The sequence below is a fragment of the Eptatretus burgeri genome, chromosome 6, assembly GCF_056783735.1.
Source record: "Eptatretus burgeri isolate ZD-2024b chromosome 6, Ebu_testis_v1, whole genome shotgun sequence".
Lineage (NCBI taxonomy): Eukaryota > Metazoa > Chordata > Myxini > Myxiniformes > Myxinidae > Eptatretus > Eptatretus burgeri.
In genome coordinates this window covers 65,811,177-65,817,176 of record NC_140966.1, presented here as the reverse complement: position 1 = coordinate 65,817,176, position 6,000 = coordinate 65,811,177, and positions in this window count along the sequence as shown.

Genomic DNA, 6,000 nt, shown 5'->3' with positions numbered 1-6,000 from the left:
AGCTGGTTTATGTTAAGGCAACAGTTACCATGACAGATGCCACAAGCAGAAATACACTTGACTCCTTGCTTTTTACAGCAGCACCTGAGTGAGCTGCAGTCCCCTGCACAGTTGTAGCTGGCAAGCGTCAGGAGGTAGTCTGGTGCAATGTGGTCTGTAGAAGGGACTGGTGCATATCCTTGCTCAGTGAGTTGCCATCCATAGTCCTGGGCATCCAACGATGGATTTGCAGCATCAGCCAGTCTCTAGTCTGGAGGTAAGCTTGGAGAGAGTGCTGTGCTGCAGCTCCTGTTGTCGGGGGGAGTTTCTCAGGTTTTATGCTCCCAGTAGCAGCTCGCTTGCTGGAGATCTCGAATCTCAAGTCTTCCAAGTCTTTGGAGGATTTCCCATGGAACATGAGCATGAAAAGATCACAGCCTGCTTTAATGATTTCACCTTTCTCAGCTCGGATGTCCATAAACACGTCCATTGCCCTCTCTGCTTCATCAGTCTTGCAGAGCTTGCTTAGGAAAGTTGGTTTGCTAAACCCACAAATTGCAGACACTGTATCGCAGCCAGAGAAGCTGTGCAAGAAGATGAGATACCTCCGGTATATCTCTGGGAGGGCCTCCCGGATCTTTCCGACATCGTAAAATGTTTCTTTGGCTGTCGTGATATGAGGAAGATCTGATGGTCTGCAACATGATGAATCAGCATAACCAGGATGTCTGTGTCCTCAGCCCTCACCTCGACAGGGGACTCTCTTGCCTCATCTAGAGCTGCGCGGATGATGGAGGTGTCGACGTCATCGGAGCATTGCTTACACTGATTCCATTCCTACTAAATTTCTCAGCAAGGAGCAGAACGAGCAGGGCTTTGTTGTTCTTGTTATCGAGGAACTTTTCTCTTGCAATGATGATTTTGAGATCCAGACGAATCTGAATGTCACAGCATGCATTCTTTGTTCGTCTCAAGTGGTCATGGTCCTTGGTGGGGCTGCCATATCCGTCAAAGACCACCGTTATCCTTTGGCGATGGCTCCCCATGGACTTCACAAACCGGAGTTAGCTCTCAGCAACATCCTTCCAAGTAAGGTTAGCCTCCCACTTGACATTGTGCAGGAGCCACCCACCATCAACCACAAGGCTTGTGCCGGGGGGTTGTTCGACAGGTGCCACACATGCCTTCAGGGACCTTGCTAGGGCAGCCTTGTCTGGCTTTCGCAACTTTTGATTTTTGTCAAACAGAGACATCGGTTTTGGCGTCAACTCAAAGTGCAGAGCTTCTTTGGTCTTGACTTCATGCTCACTGATGACAATGAGGTGGTTGAATAGCTTCAGTGAGTCAATGACCAGCTTCTCGCTATTGACTTTGGGTCCAGATCTGAGGCTTGCAAGTGATTTGACCTTGTGTTTGGTTACCATTGCATCCACAACAGTTTTCCCATCCATCCTAGCCTGTATGGCTCTGCCAACTTCTTCTGCTTGATCAGCGTTGACTTGGTCTTCGGGAGTGCTGCTGAACCCAGTTGAGAAGGACACCAGAGTCTTCTTGTCCCGTGTGGCATCGAAAGGGTTGACTTCCTCCAACCACCCAACTATGGTGTTGACAGCATCGTTATCTCTCTTCATTTGGGCTCTTTTAACGTCGGTGTGGAAAGGTACCCCACCTTTGACCATGCTTCTTTCTAGCTCTTGGTGAATGAATGAGAAGTGGTTCAGAGTCTGAACCCAAGACTTATGAGAAGACTCATTCTGAAAGCGGCCTCTGTTTAGACCACCGGAGGATTTTGCCTCACGCATGAGTGTGGTTTCTATCGTGATGTCGGTCTATGTGCCGGACGTAAATATGCCATTTTTTTGTAAACAACAGACAGGACATGAAATTTTGACACAAAACAGACAGAACACACATACAGTGATGTGTTTTAACATTAATAGGTCCACTCTACGTTGAATATATTCAACTTCTATTGAGTCCGGTACACAATAATTTTATAGCTAAAAGCTCTTAGCCAACGTCAGCTAACACAGAGAATTCTACTGAGCATGAGCACAAGTATAACCAACAATATAGCAGTGGTTTCAAAAATGTTGTATGCTGGTTTCAGCACAATTTGAACAATCTGAATCAATTGAGCCAATTTACCGCAAAACACAGTCCGAGATATCTAAAAATGTATCATATCAATATTTTACGGCTAGGGATTCATTTTTCCTCAAATCTAATGGTTGGAATCTATTCAGCACCCCAAAAAACCCCTAGTTAGACATCCCACAAGTCAATATTGGCAAAAATTAATTTTTCCGATTTTTTTTCGCGCAGGCCCTCTGAGCACCCGAACTTTGATTAGCTCCCCAGAATTTTCCACAAGGATTTGGGTTTGCACTAATTGATAGGTGTTAGTTGACACCTAGATGAATACGTTAGTGAAGAAAATTTTTGGTAAGCAATTTTTTCACAAATGGTCAATACAATTTGCTAAAATTCCCTAACTATTAGGGTAACTGAGCGTTCTGGGGAAAGGGATGCACCATGGTGCGGCACCTCACAAAGGTCGTGTGGTTCGGTCCACAGCCGCACGTGTGGAGATCGCGTCCGTCAAGGAGCTTGAGTGGAGAGAACGGAGTCCGAGGCGAGAAATGAAGCAGTCGACAGGACCAGGCAAGAGACCTTGTTGAGGTCGGGTGTGCGTGCAGCAGCAGTCAGGTCATCGAGGCAGGACGTGGTCAGAGCCAATCAGCGGAACACCTTCACAATGACCCCGTCAATAACAACTGCAACCTTCCAATCCTTCCCTGACTCCAACAAACTCCTTTTCATCCCATACAACTCTACTCTGAAGATTGCTTCGTATTTTATAGATCACGGAGCTAGGGGGTGGAGCCATGGCGAAGCCGACATCGTTCATCCTGATTGGACCGGCCCTTCATGCGGTCCGCCTTCCTTGGCGGGGTCTTGCTCGAGGCCGGCAAGGCCCGCCCACACCACGTGTCTGGGTTTGGGAAGGTGGAAGCCGAGATGGAACCGCCACAGCAAACGTCAGGATTCCGACTCGGAAAACGAGTCTCTGGGTAGGCGCTCATCACACTGGTAAGCGAGGCGAGGGTACGAGGCAAGCGAGATGAAGGTACCCTGGTTCAAATAAAAGGAGAAATAAAATAATAGGGGAGAAAATTATTTATTAACTGAACTAAAAGCTCATCGCAATGCACCCCCGTGTTCCCCACGACACACAAGGAAGGGATCTATCTGCACGTATACTAATGGAATAACTGACTTGGGACACCTGTGTGTTATCTGCATACGGTTCCGAGAACCATATATATATATATATATATATATATATATATATATATATATATATATATATATATATATATATATATATATATATATATATATATATATATATATATATACACACATACACACATACCTTTCCAATGTGGAAAAAGGTAATAAAACGGGAATTCCTTGGGATTTTTTGCAGTCGAGTCTAAAGCAACATCGGCTAAGCGAGTATGAAAAATATCACAGAGTCCTATTATTTTGAGGGTGCTGAAATGTCACTTGTAATACCCTCTGTGTCGCGACCTAGCCCTCAGGTAGAGGGCTCACGGTACTGTCTATTGTTCCGGAGGTCCTAATCGACGTGCTCGGAAGACCAATACGTACCCCATGTGCGGTCGCGCCGTATCAGCAGTCAGATGTGACCGAGTGACGTTAACATTGTATTGCTCATGCCAATTCACACACCCCACTCTTCAACACACAGTGTTGTATGCAAATCCGATAATGCAATGCAAAATTCAAAACAAGAGGAACAAATGCAAATGTCTTACTCAGAATAAAGAAACACAGGGTATACCACGAAGCAATGAATAATTAATCCATGTTACTAAAAAAAGGAATATAATAAAGTATATGCAATGGTAATCATTTATACAAGAGAGGGGGGAGGGGGGAGGAAAATAACAGAAGAATATTTGCCAAAATATAAAGAAAATAATATGTAAATGAAAAAGGTGGGGGGGGGGAGAAAAATAATTCAGGCCTGTTTGAGTTGACCTTCCAATGGTCTCACCCCAACCACAGGCCACAAGGCTGACACTTCACCACCACCCCTACCTCTCTCTGGAAGGGTTCTCAAACTTTGCCAACAAATGAACCGGAGCAATTCCTGCAACACCTTGAAACCACACGTTGCTTCAGGTCGGCTCAGGTGACACTCAGGAGGAGGAAACGCTTCTGCTCCCCCTCCGACCAACGTGTCCCAGTGAGGCTCTGCTCTGCCTCAGTGTCTTCAACACAGGCAGGGCCTCCAACAGGAGGCCCTCGGAGGGATCACTCCAATCCTCAACGAGGTCTTTAACAAAATGGGAAAAATTTGAACCTCTGTATCTCCGAAACTGCACCGTGGAAAAAATTGAAACTCGGCACACAGCAAGCACTCCTCATGGAGAATGTTTTTTTTTGTTTTTTTGAAGATGCCATATAGGTGCCTTCATTATGACGTCATAATTGCATATGTAGAGCATTACATCGGATCAGTATGAACATTTTTGTGGGTCATCTCGGGATAAATTGATCCACAGAAAAAAATTGATGACGTCATCAGTCATGTGGTTCGGCAGCCATATTCTTCAAATTAAAAAAAAAACCTTTAGAAATGTCCTTCTCTGAAACGGCTGAACAGATCGAGGCAAAACTTTACTGGTATGACCGCCTATCCACGAAGAACAATATGTTTACACCTATGACATCATAGGTCACATGGTTTAGCAGCCATATTGGATTTACCCTCAAACCTAGAACAAAAAATCTCTCCAGAACAGCTGGACAGATCGAGGAGAAACCTCAAATATGTGGTCCCCAAGCCTTGCGGATACCAGGTTATTCACAAATATTCAATAGGTTACATGGTCTGGCAGACATATTGGATTGAGCGAAAATATTTTTTTAAATCTTTCTCTTGAACCACTTCATCAATCGACGTGAAACTTCATAATTATGATCTCGTAATGATAGGGAATATGTTTTAAATTTTCAACCTGCTCGGACGTATGGTCTGGCCACCAGAGTTATTTAATTTTTTGATCTGGGTTCTTTTTACATATATATATATATATATATATATTTAATATGGTTCACTTGGCTGTACCTGGATGGGGTTTATGGTAGAGGAGTAGCAGCTGAAATGTGAATCCTATCCAGGTTCCTCCTGATGACTTCATCTTTGCTTTTTGATTGTTTGGGTTCCTTCTGATTACTCCAATGCAGGACTTTGTACCGATTTGGTCTTCCATTTGATTTGAATTGAATTTGAAAAATGAATATTTTAGTCCCATTCTAAATTCAATTGAATAATATAAAACATCATGGGTCAGGGTCAAGTGTCCAATGAAAGCGGCAGTTCTAGTTATGTGTCTTATTAATTACATAATGCACCAGCACACAAATGCCGCACAAGATACACCACACAAAACAAGTCCTGGTGAGGGTCTGCAATCTCTGATTGCTGTTTTTTCTTGTTTGGAGCTGTGATCGAGATTTTTTATTTTATTATCTTTTGTTCCACCTAACTTGCATGTAGATACCAGTTTTAAATTAACAGGTCAGGTCAGGTCAGGTATGGGAGCATGTGCCAGAACAGCGCGTCGCTGCGTCCACTTTCCGCCGGTACTCCAGGGGCCTCCGTCTGGCCATCCCCCAGGCAGATGCCAGGCCCATCCCCATCTCCTTGAGATGATGGTCAACCTGCTGCAACCATGAGGCACGTGGTCGGCCCACTGGCCTCCTCCACTCATGAGACTCCCTCGCTGAGAGAATCTGGTGAGCAGGATCAGCGTCAGGAAAACGAGCCACATGTCCATACAGCCGCAGCTGACACTCACGGACTATGCAGGTAACAAATCTCATCCGAGTCTCTCTCAGCAACCGCTCGTTGGACACAAAATCTGACCAGCGATAGCCAAGGATTCTCCGAAGAGACCTGGTACCAAAGGAATTAAGTCTCCG